Here is a 23,156-nt window from a genome sequence, read left to right on the forward strand (position 1 = left end):
CTAACATATCAAACGCGCGGCAGTGTGTATATAGTAACCTAACATATCAAACACACGGCAGTGTGTATATAGTAATCTAACATATCAAACTCGCGGCAGTACCTAAGTTTTGGTCAAAATCTGGTTTACACCAAAGTGAGATCTTAGGGTTACAACACACCGAAATGTTAATCAACATAGCCGTCTGTATGGCTAATTAATTAATGAGTTCAATATTTTCCTGCTATTTATGCCCCCCTTCGAAGAACAGGGGTAATATTGTTTTGCACATGTTGGTCGGTCGGTCGGTCCGTCCGTCCACCAAATGGTTTCCGGATGATAACTCAAGAAAGCTTAGGCCTAGGATCATGAAACTTCATAGGTACATTGATCATCACTGGCATATGACCCCTTTGGATTTTCAGGTTACTAGGTCGAAGGTCAACGTCACAGTGACTCGAAACAGTAAAATGGTTTCCGGATGATAATTCAAGAATGCTTAGGCCTAGGATCATGAAACTTCATAGGTACATTGATCATGACTGGCAGATGACCCCTTTTGATTTTCAGGTGACTAGGTCAAAGGTCAAGGTCACTGACCTGAAGCATTTAATTGTTTTTAACGTATTCACACAATGGCTGCCACTACAACTGACAGCCCATTTGGGGGGCATGCATGTTTTACAAACAGCCCTTGTTATTTTTTTAGATCTATTTATCAATTATCAAACTGTGTATTTTAGAATGAATATATGATAGTAATATTTAATTGTTTTGTAAATTAAATTTGTATCAGGATATTGTATTCCTTGCCTAATAAGAATTCGATAGTCTGACGGCATATTCATGTGTTGATAATTGCATATAATTTTAATTTATCTTTAATGGTTCAAATAAAGCATTTTTTCATCAAACTTGCTATACTTTCAATGAGTCTAAAAAGAGAGATGTTGATGTTACTAACTTTCAGGGACCTATACAAACACAGGGATTAGCAACCTCGCGATATCCCGTTACAGCACGCAAAATAAACCGGTGCGCGAGATGAGGGACCTATACTTTAATCTCGATCGATTGGTTCTGGTGCAGCGATAATTAACCGGTGCGCGAGATTTGATAATCTCGATCGATTGGTCCTGTGTAGCGATAATGCGGCTACACGATATCGATTGCAAGGGATTTCGCTTATTTAACGCGTTACGTTTTTTCTGATTCAAATTATATTATGTTAAATAAACAAGTACGTATTCGTTTAATTGTTGTGTTGTTGATCTCAAAATCAATCATTAATTAGTCTTATTATTACGCAGTATGTCGAACGGGCACCCAATTATCGGACTTTTTGATGAATATTAATTGCCGGTTGTTTCGCCAGGGTTAAATTGCCGTTGTTTATCGCATGTACGTGCATGTACAAAAGACCGGCCTTTTAATAGAATTAAAATGTTACCATGTTTTGTTTAAAATAGCAACATTATCAAGACATGTTAAGTGCAAACAACTCAAAATGTATAATTGTTCTTTTAACCTCCGACGCAGCAAATTTTCAAATGTCATTTTAATATTCAATTGGACTCCTTTAAGTCATAGTGAACGTCGGATTAATGGAATTTACTGAAAATGTCTTCTAAACAAAAAGATTTCCTTTCATGGGATGACGACATAGATTTAGATTTGGTATTAGGTGATTATACTGATGATGAGGCAAACAATAAATCGCAAGCAAGCACGAAAGAGCTGTGCTATATTTGTCCTGTTTGTGGCGCGGAGTATAAAAGTGTATCAGGATTTCGAGGTCATGTCATGAAAAAACATCAACAGAATTTACGAGGTAATAAATATTGGATGCATTTTTTAGTTCTGCATTTTGCGTACAAACCAAACAAAAAACAAGAAAGGTTTTCGTGTTTTAGTAGTTCTATATATATATATATATATATATATATATATATATATATATATATATATATATATATATATATATATACTCATGTTTTATTCGTTTTATTATCATATATATCTCGAACAATCAATATATAAAACAACATTAATAAATCAAATCCTCGCACATGCAAGTAAGATATCCAAAACAGTGGACACATGATACGGTGTAATAATGATGAGACAATTGAATCTGGCATTTACAGTTACTACTAAATAGTGTGTACAAGGGAGTTTTGTGTTTTATTCCTTTAATTATTTTCAAAGAAATGAATATAAAACGTGTTGTAGAATGGTTTTAACAAAATTATGGACAAAGATTTAAATGCAGTTAATAGAACATAAATGTTTATTCTGACTTAAGCATATTAAGCTAATCGTCATTTACATTACATTTACAATAACAGCATGCTTTTGAAGTAAATACAAATCATGCATCACTTCGAAAAAAGTTCAATTTACAATATAAGGAATAAACATGTTTTCGTGAGAATGTTAATATTGTTAATACATAGTGACCACATAATGTCAAATGTAGTTTAATAATAACAACACTTATAATTGTATAGGTCCCTGTCTGTACCAAAGTTCATAAGTGAAAAATATAATTATTAAATGATTTTTTAAAACAAGAATTACATACATTAATATAAAGTTAGGACATATATAATTGCATAAAGTATATACTTGCATTGTTTTTCATTCGTAATTACAAAATTTTAGAAATATAGAATTGAGTAATACTGACAATGTAAAAGCTGTATGATATAAATGATACATCTACCTATGCTACACTTAATTGTAGTTAAGTATAAGTAATATCCTTGTGTTGACAACCTATACTAAAGCAAAACTATAGTTTATGTATAGCGATATGGTTCCTTAGAGTATATAAAGTACAATCATTTTATTTAGAGAGCAATCGATAAGTAAAATTAATAACTCCATCTATACAAACTAGTTAATTTCATTTATCTATATCCCAACATCGACTATCTATGCGAAAAAAATATATAGATGAGCTAGAGGGATATATTTGCTCGTAGGAAATTAAATAATATTGTTAGCTTTAAAAAACAAATACGACAAAATAACTTACATGTAGTAAATATTATACAAATTATATGGTAAGTTATTTTTTTGCATTTTTTTTTTCAAATAGTACACTATTTTTTCGTTTCATACATACAATATTATTTAATGTACAATACCTTCAAATTAAAAAAACAAACAAAATAACTATACATAAAAAACATACACATGTTACATGAACATTCAACAATACACATGTTATACTAGTTGGATGTAATGTTTCAGTAACTAATCACTTTCTTAAAATATAGTACAAGTGTACAACATGTAAAAACATGGATCCATAAGATAAGACATATGCTTTAACTATACCGCACATTACTTTTACATAAATAGGCACGTAGTCTACATTCAGTAATCGCACTTGAACAAACTGAATAAAATCAAATAAAAGATTCATATTATGTACAACATATAAACAAATCCAATACTTGTTATACCCAAAAAATCCAATACTAGTTATTCATTCAATGCGATCAATACCTTTTGCAAACTAAATTATTCAAAGTTCTTTTGAGTCTGCAGTGAGAACAAATTTCTTAAAGAAAATGTTAATATTCAAGTAACATTGATGCTACATACAGAACCAGTGATTAAGCAGTATTTGCATGGTTTTAGGAACTCAGTTTATAATAACATGACAATATAAAAGTAAAATGTGCAGCTCCATGAGAAACACATGCATGCCAAATATCAAATTGCTATCTTCAATGTTGCAAAAGTTATGACCAATATTAAAGTTTTCAGACGGACGGACTGACTGGCGGACAGTTAAAAAACTATACACCACCATTTAGGGGCATAAAAATTCATAACATATATAACACCGAAATTTATTTAATGATTTATCCTTGTCATTTAAATTGATCAATAAGTAAAGTTCACTGCATTAGCTAAAAAATATTTATAGGATACAAGTTACTTTTTAAAGATACCAGTTTTGTTCTAGGACTTATGGCAGATATTTTATAATGTACAGAAATAAAAAAAAATTCATCATTGAGTGTATGAGGTTCATGTATTGTGCATACCATCCCAGCACTGACAAAAGTTAAATTTACAGAAAAGGTTTACATGAATTATCTATGCATACAAATAAATCTGTATGATTGGTTTATGGAAACTTATGTTAATAATCTGTAAACATACATTTCCATAAAAAAAGATTTATTTTTATGCAAACATAATCAGGGACCTATACAAACATACTTGTATAGGTCCCTGACATAATTAACCCATTTATGCCCAGTGGACTCTCCCATCTTTCTAAATTGGATCAATTTATTTCCAAAATTAGGGGTGTCAAGTATATTTATTTCTATATTTAGAATATTTCATAAAGAAATTCATTTAAGCAAACAGCGCAGACCCAGATGAGACGCCACATTATGCGGCGTCTCATCTGGGTCTACCCTGTTTGCAATGTTCTTTTTCTCAGGACGCTAGGCATAAATGGGTTAAAGTCAACCTTTTCTGTTTACTTTCGTCTTTTTAACTTGGAATGGTCTATGTTTTCTTTGTCGACCGCACCCCTTTTAATGTTTCCCTGCTTTACTGGTACAGCCAAAGAGTCGACAGTTCTCATTGTTGTCATCACATTTCTGACCTCATAGACAGTTGGGTTATTATTTGATCCCGCTTTATGTCTATAGTGACCGAAATGTTGCTCAAGAGGATCCTGATTGAAATTATGGGTCAATACAAAATTAGCACCCTTGCTTAACATAAACTTCACACACTCGGTGATGGAATTTACAGATATTTTAAGTCCATCGAGAGTCTGGTGGCTTAAAATCATCTTGGCCCGCTGGGAATCATTGAAAATTCCTGGTCTACTTTGAATGCTCTCCTCCCACTTATTGATGTAACCAAGAAAATCTTTAGTCAGGAAGTTCAAGCGTTCATCATCCACACTAGTGTAAGGCAGTAAATTTTCATTGCGTTTATTTCTCCCTTCAAACAAACTCCTAACATTTAGACAGTCAAAAAAATTGTTGAATAGTTTCATGAACTGCACAGTTTCTGAGACCTCTGGACCGTTCAACTCCTCAAGGGCAAGAGCAACAGAGTCGCTCAGAACCTGTGCAGCTAAACTGACCTTCATGTAGTTGAAGGAAAGCAGATCAATGTGTTTTCGCGACAACTTTGGGCAGGGAGAGTACAAGTTCATCTCGCAATGTTCCTCAAATAAACGAACTAGGTGCATCCATGAAATGTCTTTATCATTCCTCCACAGCATTCTTGATTTTTTGTGGGCATGTGAGTTACTAAAATTGTTCCTCACAGTCTTCAGAAGATGTGGAACATCTGATATAAAGTAAATGTTCTGGTCACTGTTGTGTGGATTTTCTGTCTTGTATACCACAGATTCAATACCCACTCGATGCATGTTGAAAAACCGTCTATTCGGTGATGCACCGTCACAAGTGAAGAACAAGACATGTAAATTAATTTGGGATAATTGTAGTAACGCTACTGTCTTCCACAGAATGGGGTACAAAAAATCGGCTGTTATGCCTGTCATTGCAAAACCAAACAACGGAAAACACCAGTTGCAAGACAAACTTAGCAGCATCACAACCAACATGTATTTTGCTAGTTCTTTTTTAGTTTCATTCTTTGTTTCGCTGAATTGCATCATTTCATTGGCAACATCGCCTAGATTGCAGTATCCGATGAGCTGTCCAGTGTGTTTGTCGTACACTAAATCTTCTTTAATTTTTATCTCATCAAAGAAGAGACCGACATAATTCCTCCACTCTGTGTCATACAGGTGTCTCTTCACAGCTTCCTCCTTCAACAAACCTAGAACATCTGCCTGGTGACCCATTTCACTCTTAAGGAAGTGCGAATAGTCAAATAATGTCCTTGTTGATGGCAAATTTACAAATCCAGTTTTGCGAAGAACATCATACGCTGTTTCTGACTTTTGTCGAAGGTAGAGACACCAACGAATGATCATGGGGTGCCAGCGCATCCCTCGACTGTCTTTCTTTTTGGCAAAAGACATCTCCTGTTCCCAAAACAGAAGCTGTCGGCTGGTAGAAATCGGGAACGATTTTTCAAATTCTGTCTCACAACTTGCCATCAGGTCTTTCAGTTCATGATGTTCACTGCCTTTAACACTGATCCCATTTGCTGTGATGATCTTATCAAATTCCCTCCTTTGTTTCCACAACTCTGTTTGTAAATTTTTTATTTCATGTTTCTGCTCGTTTAATTTCATATTAAGTTCCTGTTTAGTCATGTCACTATGTTTAAAGTTTGTGTGGCTGTATTTTCGGCACGAATTTAGTCTGCTTTCAACCCTATTTTTCCTGCTTTGTAATAAGTAAAAGTACTTTTTGCAGGCTGTACACTTTTTTGATGTGGACAGCATGTCACATTTCACAGATCTAATAGTGGAATTATATCTCTCTCCACTGGCATGTGTTGCGTTGAAGTCCCCTTCCCTGTACGCCACAATTTCTGGGGAGTTGTTGCTGGACAACCCTGATCCAATGGGAACTAAATTTGAAAATTCCACCTCAGGATTTCCTATGCAGACATCAAATTTTAACAGTCTTTCCAATAACACCAGAACATAAGCAACGATATTGATATGTTGTGGCAGTCCAGTCCATATTTGGTGAGATCTCGGAATGCATTTCCGATGCACATAGACAGAGCATGTAAAATCACTCTTAATTTCAACCGATAGCTTGATTGCTGTCAGACTGTCATTTGCGTACAACTGTAACATTTGAATTGATTGCTCTGATTCCTTTACAACGAACTGAGATGAAATATTTTGCAGTTTAAGTTCCACAGCAAAGTCTGAGAAGGTTGTCGTCTCCACCTCCATTTCTAGAAGCCCTGAACTACATTCCATCACATCAGCTTCAGGCTTATCAATGTTTGTCTCCTGGAAGGAGTCAAGCTCATATGTGGAGTCTTCATCAATAGCATAACTATGATCACTTGTGACCTGCACATTTTCACTTTCTGACTGGGTAGAAGTATCTGTTGTAGCTTTAATTTTCACCAGGGGTTCACTGGCAACATGGTTTTCTTCCTTTGGCTGTTCAGATGTTATGTAGTGGTACTTGCGTTTCACCGTAAGGGATCCTCTTTTGCGTTTTCTAGGCATTCTAAAAGCATAAAACAAAACATATTCTAAAAATCAGTTAATAAAATGTTTACACAGTCACCATTATTTATTGAAAACATAGCTTGCCACCATAGGAAGACTAATAGACTATGCCAACTTTTTCCACATTTTTCGCAACCTTAACGCAAAACCTAAATGCAAAGTGTGACGGAATTTCAGACGACCAGACAGATGGACATAAAAATGTACTTAGTTGTATCAACATATTAATAAAATTAATTGAAATATTTATGTAAGAATTCCGATTTTTTGCTGTAATTGAATAACAATTATCTACACATTTCAGAAATTCTTAATTGAAGCATTAACAATGTCGAAACAAACTCTTGAAAATATCTCAGAATAAATGTTTTCTCCAATGATAAAGAAATATGACCTTTGCAATTTTTCAATTTTTTTTCTAGGATAATAGTTATAAAATTTATATTTTAAAAAACATTGGCCAAACATTCTGTGAATGAGAACGATTATAAATTATGTCTCTTGTTTTGAGAAAACTTGGCATAATGCATGTGCGAAAGTGTCGTCCCAGATTAGCCTGTGCAGTCCGCACGGGCTAATAAGGAACGACACTTTCCACTTTTATGACATTTTTTGTTGAAATCAAATCTCTTCTTAGCAAATATCCGATTAAGGCAGAAGGTGTCGTCCCCGATTAGCCTGTGCAGTTACGCACTTGCATTATGCCCAATTTTCACAGAACACGACTCATATAATAATGAACACATATTATTTGCAGTCACATACTATAGTTTGTTCAGTGATGTAAAAAAGGATTAAACAAGTATCAACCTAACAGACAATTTTAATTATCAATTAAAAAATAATTATCTAAAAATTGTAAGACTGTACACACACTGCACTGGCTAAGACAAATCATATTTTTTTATAAATATTTCAACAATTATAATAAAATTATAAAATTTCACAATTATGAAAAAACATTTCATAGTTAAGCGATATAACTTGCATATCTGATAATTACATCTATCTCCTTTGAATTAATGTTTATCTTAGCAATTGTATGATTATTTCACACAGAAAGTTCAAAGTGTATACAAATTTAAGCTAAAACTGGAATGTATGGAAACTTTCTAAGTGTAAATTCTCAGCATAAAATAAAAGCCAAGAGAATTTGTGTAATATTTGTATGATAAGCAAGTCCTGGTGCACCTTTTTGCATCTTCACATAGAAAATAAGACAAGCATATCAGCCGATCAACTAAGTCGTAACTAAATACAATTGGTAGGTCAATAAAGAATATGAACTCCTGTACGAAATGTCACCAGGATTTGATGGCTTTGTAGAACTATTACATGTATTTGAGTGAAACTGAAGGGCAAGAACATTTAATGTTTCTTGTATTTGCTTGAAAGTAACAATTCAAAGTTGTGTTTCCTTCAATGTTTTTTTTCCCCTAAATGTTGATACATATGTTTCTAATTTTATACCAATGATATGTGAATTTTATATCTGGAAATGTTACTCTTTATTACATCTTTATCCTCATAACATATTATGTTCTATACAAATAAAATAATGCTTAAAATAGTTTTATTTTGATATAATCGCCATTTTCATTTAAATTGAGTTGCATAGGAATGTCACATGTTCGTTCACACTTTATATCAAACCGGCATTATAACACTTTGGATGTGATATTGCTAACAACTTTATTAAGAAAATGGATGTAGATGGAAGATGATAGTGAATATGAAGATTTTTCTATCGAATCGTGGATGTATGCGCCAGCATTTAGTTACTGTACTGTCAGTAAGATATTTCTGAATATGATTAGGACATCAAGTCTTTTGCATATTCTCAGGATTACAAGCTCTTTGAAAATACAGATTTGTGAACATATAATTGTCTTACTATGTTTAAAGCACATGTTGATATTGGGATCCAGACATAAGCCCCCCAGGACAAAACCCCCCCAATGAAAAAATGAACATTTGGACAATTGCCCCCCAGTAGAAATGACAGGAAGGATATAAGCCCCCCAGTGCTTATTTTGCATCTGGACATTTGCCCCCCAGTGCTTATTTTAGAAGAGGACATTTGCCCCCCAGTGCCTAATTTTCAATGACTCGATTGAGCAGATAATCATGTCCAATTATCACCACCTGATTACTCAAAACCTAAATGGCGACACTGGATTTGATCTCTTCTCTGACTTTCATAACTTCTATGGCTAAGTGGTCAGCATCGTTACTGTGTGTTGTGGATTTTGTGACCATAGTATCCTGAATATATAAAAACAATTATTTAATATTGTAACTAATGATAATAGCAATGAAACATTTAATTTATTATATATAAAATTAATCTGTGACGTTTTGTATAACTGTTTGGAATTAATTATGTAAATTAATTGATATTTTGAATGTTGGTAAAGCTTACAAATACTACATTTACCTTTACTTCAAATAATTAAATTTGTGAAGTTATGCAATACTGTCTGGAATTGATTTCGCAAATCGCTATTTTAAAAGTTATGATAGCAAAGATAACAAATAGCATTTTAATATTATACTTACATCAAGATTAGTTGTCAAGGTTCCTTTACATGAAGCCCTTCTGCGCTTGGAACATTCCCAATGTATTGATTCTTTACGAGACTTCTTTTTGGTGTAAGAGTACCCATCCTTCAGTAATTTCTCAGACCCTTTATTACTCTTAATAATTTCCATGATGAAATGTATCATTTGAAATGTGATAGTTTCGTTATATACTAAGTTTCAGTTAATTGTCACTCAAACAATGTAACTACAAAAATAATTGCCTTTAAATGTTGTTATATGTGTTCACTTTAATTATCCTTATTTGTACTAAGTTATGATAATTATTATTGATAATCCTTTTGATTGATTAAATAAAGAAGCCATTAATTTTCATTAACAAGTATGTGATCAAAGCCACATGTCACACCTTTAACAAGCTGATAATCCTTTTGATTGATTAATTAAAGAACAATTCTTTAAGATGTTTGTTTTACCTAAGATTAGGAAATTCAAGTGAGTTTCTGGACCTTTTTTATTTCAAATTATAATGATCCAAGTTTCTATGATTATATATTTGTGAGATATGAAATAATAATGAATCCAAAGACAGAGATATACTAGTTTAATGGAAACAACATATGATATTAGCACTGGGGGGCAAATGTCCTCTTCTAAAATAAGCACTGGGGGGCAAATGTCCAGATGCAAAATAAGCACTGGGGGGCTTATATCCTACCTGTCATTTCTACTGGGGGGCAATTGTCCAAATGTTCATTTTTTCATTGGGGGGGTTTTGTCCTGGGGGGCTTATGTCCTACAATCGTTGATATTAACAAAACACTATTTTAATGTCCTTTATTGTTATTCTACACTACAGTACAAGCGCGTAATAAGCAACACAGAATGGGTACTAAAACCAGTTCTGAATGGAAAGAATTTCTAAATTGACATTCAAAAGTATTAACTGATTTTGATTTTCATCTACAACACTGTTATTTAATAAATAAAACTAGTTTCATGTTGTGAAAATGTTGCTAAGCTTATTAAAGCTTCAAATACAACTTTATTAATCATGATGATGACATTAAAACAAGGACATGGTGTTTGTCCAAGGGGGAATGGGACCATGGTGTCATAGGGGCACCCCTTTGTCAGGCATAGGGATAAGGTTTATCATGCAAAGTTGACTTAATTGGGAAAGGGATATCTCTCATCTAATATCATACTGTGCCAGACATAATCACATTGAGATAATCCCTTGATAACAGATACGGTGCATATCAACACACTAATAGCCATAAACTGTGTGACACAAAAGGCATTTATGTATGGAATAATATACAGCACTAGTAACTGGTGTCAATTTGAGACCTTCCTTGATTGGTGTGTTGCTATGGATATTTAAGATATTAGTACAGCAATTATCCTTCTATTTTTGGCCCTTAACTAATTGATTCCAGATTTTATCCTTACTAAGTAATGAGTCAAAGCTGTTTATTGTTAACTTAATGAATACCAATTTCTAATAAATACAATTTATGCGCAACCCTTAGCATATTGTACTGTGATTTTTTCACTATAACATACATTCTGAATAGTGGTTCATACTTTGTGTGAGCGACTCATAACTTGATATATTTATGCTGTAGGTTGCACTTGTCCTGTTTATGTCTTTTACCAATTCAATATTAGTCTTAAATAATAAGCGATTGCTTCAAATAACTGTTTCCAACGCATTCATGCATACATGCTCATGAAAATGAGAGAATTTTGAAAACTGAAGGCATTATGATGATGGATTTGCATGTTTCTAGCAACATAAATAACGAAGCAGTTTACAGAAATTGGAATTTGCCAATTAACAAAAAAGTTGTGCTTAAGAATCAAAATGTCTCTTTTTTAGGATTTCAATCAGCTTCTGATATATCTATTCATAAAATAGAATTTATCGTTTGAATACAACTATAGATAAGTAAACTTTCATTCATCTTCTTTGAGCTATTACAAAGCTATGTGTTTTCAAAAAATGCATTTAAAATATGCACCATACATTTCATTGAAATGTAACATTGGTACAAACACAAACAATAATATAGCTTGTATTGACCAATCCATAAGAAAAAGCGGAGACAAATGTTAATCTCAATTGTTTTTTTAAATAATTGATTAAGGACTAATATTGTATCATCATTGAGCTTAAACAAATCAAGAACTTTGCAAATAATGCAAATTAAATGTACACCACACAATGCACTGAAGTGTACAATTTGTTAACCCCTAGCATGCTGGGAAATTTGTCGTCTGCTGAAGTGTCGTCTGCTGAATTTCTAAAATTAGCATTTTCTTAGATTTTTTTCACAGAATACTTTCAGAATAGCAAACAGTTTGAATCCTGATGAGACGCCACGTTCTGTGGCGTCTCATCTGGATCCAAACAGTTTGCAAAGGCCTTTAATATTCGATTCCAGCGCTGAAAGGGTTACGATACCAACATGAATAATATAGGGCTAGTATTTACAGAGCCTTGGCCCTTACGCAAAAAGCAATGACATATGTATACAAAACTGAAAGCGGTCTAACAATTAAAAAATGACTAAAGTTGTATTGTCCTTGAGCTTATACAAAGTTATGAGTTAGTAAATAATGCAAATTAAATGTGAAACACACAATGCATTGAAGTGTCACATTTCTAAAGATACCAACATGATTATCACAGGTCAATTATTGACCGAGCCTTTTGAAAAGAGCATTGACATACACATTCAAAACCGAGACTGGTTAAAAAAAAAAAAATGACTAAAATTGTATAATCTCTGAGCTAATACAAAATTATGCCTTTGCAATTCATGTAAATAAAATGTGCACCACACAATTTATTGAAGTGTAACATTTGCAAAAATACCAACATGATCAAAATAGTGCTACTATTGACGGAGTCTATTGAAAAAAGCCTCAACATATGTTGATAACACGTTTAACTAAAAAAATTAAAAAATAACTGAAATTGTATCATCTTGGAGCTAATACAAAATTATGCCTTTGCAAATAATACAAATAAAATTAGCATCACACAATGCGTTGAAATGTAATGTTTGTAAAGATACCCATAAGATTAATATAGGGCTAGTATTGACTGAGCCTTTCAAAAATAGCCACGGCATATGTTGATGAAACTGAAAGTGGTAAAATATAAAAAAATGACTAAAATTGTATTGCCTTTGTGCTCATTCAGAATCATGAATTTGCAAATAATACAAATAAAATTAGCATCACTCAATGCGTTGAAATGTAATGTTTGTAAAGATACCCATAAGATTAATATAGGGCTAGTATTGACTGAGCCTTTCAAAAAGAGCCACGACATGTGTTGATGAAACTGATAGTGGTAAAAACTAAAAAATGACTTAAATTGTATTGCCTTTGTGCTCATTTAAAATCATGAATTTGCTAACAATACAAATAAAATTAGCATCACACAATGCGTTGAAATGTAACGTTTGTAAGAATACCAAAATCAATAGTATAGAGCTTTATTTGACCAAGCCTTTTGAAAAAAGCCACGACACACGTTTCTCGGATTATGGAAGTGTAAACAATGATACGCATGATTTGGTGAAAATACCCACCGTTGTTTTATAAGTAAATACAAAGCATAGTCGAAAACAAATGAAACAATAAGATGTATCAAACTCAACAAACCTTTGCAATGAATACTTCTGTGTTGGCAACACTTGGTTAATTTGTACTCTTATTATTTCTCGATTGCTTTTTCACGGTCTCGCTTTGTCAAAATGGCGGCTGTTAAAATTTGCCTCGAAGCGCGAAGTCTCGTTGGGTCGCAAGTCTCGTTCCCTTTTGCGTAACAACGGGATAGCTTGTTCTTCGGTTCAGTGAGTGTCTCATCCCTTTGTTTGTATAGGTCTCTGTTTTATATGACTCTCTTTTATTTTGAAATTTCTATTGTTGTTTTCTTAAATGCCCCAAAACGGGGTACACTAGCATGCATCTGGAACTCAAACATATATAGGAATTTTATATTCAGATATTGCTATATGAAAGATATGCTAATTTGCTAATTCATATAAAAATAACCTGTAATTGAAACTAGACCAAAATATTGGATACCAAAAAGACGAAATACTTTCAGGTGGTTAACACTAAATTACTTATATGAGCCCGGGGCATAACAATATTTACCATGAATTTGTGGCCATGTTAGTCCTCTTGGTAAATGCGCCAAAAGAGCCGCTTTGCTGTCTTGGGTTATTTCCCTGCCAAACTCAGACCTCAGACCAAATAGTTGGTATGTCACATCTGATAGATCCTGTAAAAAGATGTTTAAATGGAGCCCTTTGGAAAAAAATGGCCATGCCCCAAGAATCACATTTTTTGCATGGATTTATTTAGCATAATAACTTCTTCTGATAATCCACAATGCATACAGCTTTGATATTTTGTATGTGAAATCAAAATGTGTTCCACTGAAAAGACTGTTCTAGTTTTTAGCATAGGTGCGTTTACCCACCTATGCTTATGGTATATACCACATTTCGAAAATCCACATCGATCGGTTGCCCTTTATGAAGCCTTACCTGATCAAAAATCAGACGAAATATCTATTTAATTTAGTATATGGTCATTCTTACAATTTTTATTTGGAAACGTTTTTCTAACGTTTTCTTCCAAGAATATTGCTGACACCGTTTTTAGTGAATTTTTCTAAGATCGTTTTATGTTAAAAAATCTTCTTATAACCTAAAACAAATTTCGTTCGTAAAACAATTCTATCTGCACTATAAATCTCAATCTCCTACGCAGTGGCCTCCCTTATACTAGAAGTTACTGACCGGGTGAAGCAAGGGAAGTAACTTCTGTGAGGAGTTTCTATAAAAATCTGCATTCAGAAATCTGTATTCAGAACTCAATTTGTTGTGCACGTCTGCATCTAACGCTTACCACAAGTTTTACGACAAATTCTTGACGCAGACGAATAGGGTAGCGTCTATTTTCATTTGTGAAAAGAATAGTTCGATACAGATCTGTCCGTGCTTAAATTTTGAAAGGCTTGGGTAATTATTTTTCATAAGCGTTTCAAACACTTATGTAAATGGAAAGATTATCTATTTAAATAGTCGGTAATTGTTTGAAAATATTGATTTGAGAAATTCGCGGATGGCGATATCCAACTACATTATACCACGTGACGCCATTCTTCCCTGTATCTTGCACCTATGCTTTTAACGCCATCGGCGCTCTCGTTTCCCCTGGGTTTCTAAGTGGAAATGCTCCACTGTCACATAATTGATATATACCTGCATAGTTAAAATATTTTTAAGATCGTATCTACAGGCCAAGTCAGAAGTGTAATATTTGGCATGTAACATCATATAGTGGTCCTGTACTAAGTTTGATTAAATCCTTCTATGCGGTCAAAATCTACCTTCTCTGTAGTTGTTGAGACTTAAATATTTTATATTGTACATCAACTTAACATACACATTTGATGTGTTATATGACCTCAGATTTTGGTCCTTGAGAAAAAACTGTTCAACACATGCCCCTGGGGTAAAAATTGGCCATGCCCATAACAGAGGTGAGCGATCAAAGGCAGAATGCCCTCTTGGTCTAAAAATATTCATAAATATAACAATGTTCTTTTATAAATATCTGCGAGAATATGTATTTCATAAATAATGTTGATGGTAAGTTGATAATATCGTTGTTTATACCCCTTTAAGCTACTGTAATCCTTTAGTTCAGAAATATTTCAAACAGCTTTATTGAGAAAAAAATATGTTCTTTGGTCCAACAAGTTTCTATTATGTTTTAAAACTAATCAATATTCCTCACAATATTTTGAATAGATCAGCAAATGAGATACTCAACTAAAGAAGAGTCCTTTGTGTGAAATAGACATGTTAAAATATCCACAAACATTAGTTTTCATTATGTATCCTTTAAGCTGAAGAATGTTCAATACAATATTTAAGCAATTTAGCCAATGGTTTATTTAAACAATTCCAATAAGCATTGGAAACTTATCAAAAAAATTTTTTTATTACTTTTTGTGCAATTTGCCTGTCAGACTTGTGTGAAATAGTAGTTTTGATATTGGCATTCTTGAATTACTTTAAATAAAATAATACTTACAACACTTTTAAAATCAAGTTTGTTAAGTTCCTATATATGTAGTTAAGTTTTGCTTGATTGGTCATTGTCGGCTTGGGTACTACTTATAACATGTTCTCTTGGTACTCTTAAGAATATTTTAAATACCCCTGGTACGGAATCTATACTAACACGTACCTGGTCAATTTAGACTGTATCTGAGTTTTATTTCTGCCTAAAATCCAATGTCGTATAACGGAATACGAAACACAATTGTCTTTGAAAAAACAGTTCCTCAAGATGCTTTTTGAGCAGGAGTTTCGATAATATATAGGCCATTTTACACAATATTGACATAAAAATGAACATAATTAATTTGAAAAAAATGCCGATAAGACCAATTAAGCGTTATAACTTCAGGGTAGGTTTCTGTATATGTTTCGTACCTGGGGTACATTTAAGTATACTCAGGAGTATCAGGCGTAACATTTAAGTAGTATCAGAGGCCGACAATGAACAATCATTTTAAATTTCCCTTAAATTTCCCCAAGAATCGGCTTGTATATTGCTGTGCATATGGCAACCGTGGGTTTATCGGTTGGTCGTTATGTAGACTATTTTCCTGCTTGATATCTAGTGAATGCATTGGTATACAATCTTGCAAATTGGTATGATGGTTATTTGTGAAAAACTTAAGGCACCTGTTTATGTTTAGGGCAACATGCCAAGGTCAATGTCACAAGGTTTAGTGATTTCTTTGGTTGAAAGTAGTAAACTTATAAGGTGTAAGGTGAAGGTCGCTTGATCTGGTATCATAATATTGGTTTGCACTATCTAGAGAACGAGTGTTCATGTTAGGATATATTGAACAATATGTGTGATGTAATCAGAGAACACATTAATGTAAGAAAATATTGAATAATAATTATGATGTAATCAGAGAACGTGTTCATGTTAGGAAATATTGAACAATATTTGTCATGTTGTCCTTTTCATACCACATGCCTTATACATTGTTAGATTTCTGTCCATTTATCAATATGCATTCAAACTCACTGCATTTAGTCTTACCCATCAATCTGTTAAACAGGATCTAATTTTCAATTAGGTATCTTCTTTGCCACAATTAAAAATATAATATATTCAGTACCCACGTGACCCATAGTCCAATTACATTTTACATAGTTACACTGTTTACTGCTTACAATTGAATGTCATTTGACGGTTTATTTGGTGTCTATTCAGTTCAAAATACTTGAACGCTCATTTGAGGTTTAACTGCATTTTTGTTCACTAGATATTTTATGATTGCTTGACTTTGTAATACACAGAGGTTTAAATTGTGTCTTTTCTGGACTAGTTATTCGTATTCACAGACTGTGAAATTAAGAATTTTGCTTAACTTAAGTTTTTATGTTTTGTTTGCTTAAAAAGTCAATTATCAAAATGGCAGACTTGTCTATGTCTTCTCTAGCCATAGGCTCTGATGAGGTCGAGGATTTTATTTGTTCGTCATGCAAAGAGCAAGCAAATGCAGATTTTTACTGCAAAACATGTTTGAAACTTTATTGTTGGACATGTATTCTGTTGCATGATAAGTGGTTTAAAAAACATTCAGCGTATGGAAGGCATGAAATGAACAAATGGCCAGTTTCCAAACAGGTGGAGGAATTTCTATTAAAGTGTGAAGCAAACAAGGACGACAAAATTGAAATGTTATGTGATGACCACAGTCAGCTGTGCTGCACAAAGTGCGCCTTCAATAATCACAGGTATTTCTGAAATACTTTGGCACATAAACGTGTTTAGAAATCAATGAACTATAATGTCACAATTTTAATGAGGATTAAGTATTGTCAAGTTTGCAATTTCAATTTATTGTATTTTAACAAAAACATTTTTTCCCGGAATTTTTGGTGAAAAGTATCAAATACAATGAAATTTTACGACTACACTTTCTTTCAAATTTTTGGAAATGACTTATTAAATTAATTTGAAATTGTGTCTTTTCTGAACTATTTATTTGTATTCACAGAAATACTGTATAACTCGGAAATTTCCTGAACTTCGTATTCATGGGAGTTTAATATTTCCTGTGATGACATTAGCCTGTGTCCTTAATAACCATGCATCAGAAAAACAAGAAGTGTGAAGGTGGGTTTCAATTCAAACAGTACAAAACTTAATTTTAGTATATAATGCTCAGGTACGGGAGGCCTTTTAGCTTGGAGTAATTATAGAATAGATTTACATTAAACAGTGGTTCTTTGTCCAAAGTAGATCTCATGTTTGATTTCTGATTGTATTGTTTTAACTTCTAAATGAAAGTACATTCAACACAAATAATGAGCGCTATAATCACTGTAAGACCAGTAACACTGCTTAGGCAATCACTCACAAGCCTTTTACAAAAGACTAAATTTACTAAACTAGAATTTTTCTCTAGATTTTTTTTTCAATATGTAAGAAATCTCTATCAAGCTGCAATAAGAAATTAAAGCCGTTAAGAAAATACTTATGACAACCTAGATTAACTAGAAAAAAGTGACTGGCTGGTTTAAGGACCCTAGCTATGGATTGTTATAAAGAGTATAGTGCAGGTGATTTGTTTAAGAGCCCTATGAATTGTTATAAAGGATAGTGCAGGTGATTTGTTTAAGAGCCCTATGAATTGTTATAAAGGATAGTGCAGGTGATTTGTTTAAGAGCCCTATGAATTGTTAAAGAGGATAGTGCAGGTGATTGGTTTAAGGACACTATGGATTGTTATAAAGTGTAGTGCAGGTGATTTGTTTAAGAGCCCTATGGATTTTTATAAAGTGTAGTGCAGGTGATTGATTTAAGGGCCCTATGAATTGTTATTAAGGCCACGACTTTTTTTTTTATTGGTTTACAAAAATTATTTTGAAAATGGTCCATCGGGCGGTCGAAAAAAAAACAAAAAAACATCATTGGAAAAATAAGTTAATACTAATAACATCAGAACAAAGACATCATATCTTTTATAACCTTAACACAGAGACGAAAAATCTAATTATGCAATGAAACACATCTATATCTTCAAATGAAATGAGTCACCTAAAAGCACCTTTTGTAACATCAGGCAATTTTAAACACTCCATTAAATGACATGCGTTCTTCTCCCATTAAAACGAAAAACTGCGCTTCATTTCCGTAATTCGATGCGCACCATTACGCAATGCGATGCCCGTTGCATAAATCTTATATAAGATAAACTACTCATACACACAGTTTGTGTTTGCTCTTATTGGACTTATGACATCGTCCATGAAAAAAAATCGAGGTAGATCGATCCCCGCGTCGTCGCGGTAATGTTTGTTAAAGTTGTTGTTGTCGTGAAAACTCGTTGATTTACAACGCAACACGTCTTTTTTAAACTGACGCGAATTAATACAATCATATTTGTCAACTTGGCTTTTGCTTTATTTTGATAATTTAATCCAAAGTTTAATGTTAGCAAGTGTTTTTACTGGAATTGTAAACAAGGAGCCAGTTAAAGTCTTCTGAAAATGTGCAGTCTGTGTGAATTGACAGTTTGACGTCATCAAAGGAAAGCCGCTTGCTGTCTGAAGCAATAAAGCGACAAATTTCGCGCCGACAAAATTGGCTTCCTTTGTCTAGCAATCAACATGCCGAACCAATCGTGCGTTTGTTTCTCAATTGCAATCCTCCAATTTAATAATAGCACGTGCATAGCTCCGCCTTCGAATCTTTTGCAGAGAACGGAGGCGGAGTTTAACGGTTAATTGAGCTAGTATTTTTAATACGCAAGTTGAGTTCCGATTTGCCGAAATTACTCGGCCCTAAGCATTAAAACGACAAATACATTTATCAATGATTTTCCGAGATATACCGATTTGTTCCGATTTCCAAACTTTCTGTACAGTTCCTATAAACTATGGCGGACGTGTTTACAAAATTCCTAAACACATATATCGTAAATAATGGCAGTGTTTTATTGGATTATTTATACTAATTATCAAATTGCAAGGTAATACTTTTTTATCTACTATAATATCGGGTATGTTTAATATAATAAACATGTTAAACAATATAGTTGCGTCACAGACTCGGAAATAAATTTTGATGCGGTCGACATTTTACTGACGCTGATTTTCCTATTGTCTGTAATTAAATAAATTTTGAGAAGTGCCCATAAAAGGACTGGTACATACTGTGTCACATTGAAAAATATCCCGATCTCTGTAATATATGTGAACCAATCGTTGATTGTACTTACTTGATTTTATTCGCAACCGTACTCAAACCGGATCGTTTTTTTTTCTCGTTTCGCTCGTTTTTCAGTGCGATCGGGAATAAAATATATAAAAAAAAGACGATTTTCCGATTTTATTTTTTTTCCCATTTTCCAAAAATTAGGGTCGGCGGTTTTGTAAACCAAGAAATATAAAAGTCGTGGCCTAAGAGTTACTATCAGGCTGGTATATGGTGTTTGGAAACAGGGCATAGTATCAGGCTGGTATATGGTGTTTGGAAACAGGGCATAGTATCAGGCTGGTATATGGCGTTTGGAAACAGGGCATAGTATCAGGCTGGTATATGGCGTTAGGAAACAGGGCATAGTATCAGGCTGGTATATGGTGTTTGGAAACAGGGCATAGTATCAGGCTGGTATATGGTGTTTGGAAACAGGGCATAGTATCAGGCTGGTATATGGTGTTTGGAAACAGGGCATAGTATCAGGCTGGTATATGGTGTTTGGAAACAGGGCATAGTATCAGGCTGCTCTGGCTAGAATATTATGAATGGGCGCGTGGACTGTTGGATAAGTGTTCGTTATATTTTATCAAGCATGAATGTATCTAAAAATATCTGTGTGACTTGCAAATAACAGGTCCCTATGTCCAGGACCAAAGTTCACGGTCAAAGGTCAAATGGATTTAATCTACACATATCCCTTTGTTTGCAGCAACAGTTTATGCAGCCTTAATACATGTATATTCTCAAATTAGTTTGCATGATTTACCAGTGTTGTTAGACAGAGCGACTTGCACATATTAACCAATGCCCTTTGAAAGGTTGAAGTCTAGGTATTGTCTGGATTATAACCTTGTTATGAAGCATGGATGGATTTAAACATGACAGAAATAAGACTAATACAGAGTGTAAAACCAAAGGACAATGTCCATCAAGTAAAGTCAATTTTTTTCAATAAGAGGTCAATAAGTGTTCAAAATTATTAAAAGCAATATGCTTCTCTGCATATGGAGGTCACTAAAGCGTAGTATTGAAATAAATAGCAAAAACATTTAATACATCTCCCTCTACAAATGCAAGGGTTAAGATTTAATATGTTTATGTTTCCTGATAAAAATGAAGTTAAATAAATTAAGAATAAGACTAAACTACATATCTTTTCCAGAATTTTCCGAACACGAACCAACATTGTTATGTTAACAAACCCAGTCACTATCAAACATCATTGTAAGGGCTCCCCCAAGAATAAAATAATTAATAGCCAGCCACATAACGGGGGTTTAATAAGACACAGAGTTTATTTCTTGCTGTTCAGAACAAAAAAGTGTTTCAGCTTTATCACATTATAGACTACTTTGTTTCTCGTCTCAAAAGAACTGTAACTTCATGTTGACCTCATAAACAATTATCTTTGGATGGAGGGGCATTATAAGAGCCCTATTTGGAGAGGTACATTTTGTTGATTCTGTTTGTGAATAGTTCTGTACATAGCTGTTACAACGGTTGCTTTCATTTTTTTGCATGCATGTGAAGATAAGATTGGGTACCACTTCAAACCACTTCTATTATCGCTATAACTACATATCAAAACAAAAGCATATCAAACGCATGGTAGTGTGTATATAGTAACCTAACAAATCAAACATACGGCAGTGTGTATATAGTAACCTAACATATGTGTACTGCAGTGTAACCTAACATATCAAACGCAATGCAGTGAGTATATATTAACCTAACACATCAAACACACGGCAGTGTGTATATAGTAACCTAACATATCAAACACACGGCAGTGTGTATATAGTAACCTAACATATCAAACGTACGGCAGTGTGTATATAGTAACCTAACATATGTGTACTGCAGTGTAACCTAACATATCAAAGGCAATGCAGTGAGTATATATTAACCTAACATATCAAACGCACGGCAGTGTGTATATAGTAACCTAATATATCAAACACACGGCAGTGTGTATATAGTAACCTAACATATCAAACACACTGCTGTGTGTATATAGTAACCTAACATATCAAACGCACGGCAGTGTGTATATAGTAACCTAACATATCAAACGCACGGCAGTGTGTATATAGTAACCTAACATATCAAACACAATGCAGTGTGTATAAAGTAACCTAACATATCAAACGCATGGCAGTGTTTATATAGTAACCTAACATATCAAACGCATGGCAGTGTGTATAAAGTAACCTTACATATCAAACGCATGGCAGTGTTTATATAGTAACCTAACATATCAAACACACGGCAGTTTTTATAGTAACCTTACATATCAAACGCACGGTAGTGTGTATATATAGTTACCTAACATATCAAACGCACGGCAGTGTGTATATAATAACCTAACATATCAAACGCAGGGCAGTGTGCATATAGTAACCTAAAATATGAATTGTTTTATTTAAACATCTTATAAATTACCACACCCCACATTATATCCCCCTCTCACCCCCCTACCCCCCACCCTCCCCTACCCCCCCACCCCCTCAACATTTTTTTTAAACATGTAATAAATTACCCCACCCCACATTATTACCCCCACCCCCCCTACCCCCCCCCCCACCCCCAACTCCCCCTATTTTTTTTAAACATCTTATAATTTACCACACCGCACATTTTATCCCCTCTCACCCCGCCCCCCCCCCCCCCCTACCCCTCACCCCCCACCCTTCCCCTCATTTTTTTTTGTAAAACATCTAATAAATTTCCACACCCCACATTATACCCCCCTCTCACTCCCCCCTACCCCCCCCACCCCCACCCCCCCCAATTTTTTTTTTAAACATCAAATAAATTACCACACCCCACATTATACCTCCCTCTCACTCCCCCCTACCCCCCCACCCCGCCACCACCCCCATTTTTTATAAACATCTAATAAATTACCCCACCCCACATTATTACCCCCTCTCACCCCAACCCCCCCCCCCAATTTTTATGCCCCCCTTGGAAGAAGAGGGGGTATATTGCTTTGCATATGTTGGTCTGTCGGTCCGTCAGTCTGTCGGTCGGTCCGTCCACCAGGTGGTTTCCGTATGATAACTCAAGAACACTTGGGCCTAGGATCATGAAACTTCATAGGTACATTGATCATGATTCGCAGATGACCCCTATCGAT

General features: G+C 34.0%; 1 protein-coding gene across 2 annotated transcripts in view; it reads right to left on the minus strand.

Annotated features, from left to right (window-relative positions):
- Nucleotides 1–6,625: 6,625 nt before the first annotated feature.
- Nucleotides 6,626–23,156, minus strand: part of LOC127847548 (uncharacterized) — a 285,306-nt gene continuing 268,775 nt past the window's right edge. The window contains exons 1-2 of one of the 2 annotated variants that reach the window (XR_008034027.1): nucleotides 13,367–13,436; nucleotides 6,626–7,142 (exon numbers count right to left, since the gene is read on the minus strand). The gene's annotated coding sequence lies outside the window, so the exon portion shown is untranslated. Of the gene's footprint in view, nucleotides 7,143–13,366; nucleotides 13,437–23,156 lie in introns of those variants that run through there. The other variant, XM_052379556.1, reaches the window with a different exon arrangement.

The sequence above is a fragment of the Dreissena polymorpha genome, chromosome 10 (genome assembly GCF_020536995.1).
Source record: "Dreissena polymorpha isolate Duluth1 chromosome 10, UMN_Dpol_1.0, whole genome shotgun sequence".
Classification (NCBI taxonomy): Eukaryota; Metazoa; Mollusca; class Bivalvia; order Myida; family Dreissenidae; genus Dreissena; species Dreissena polymorpha.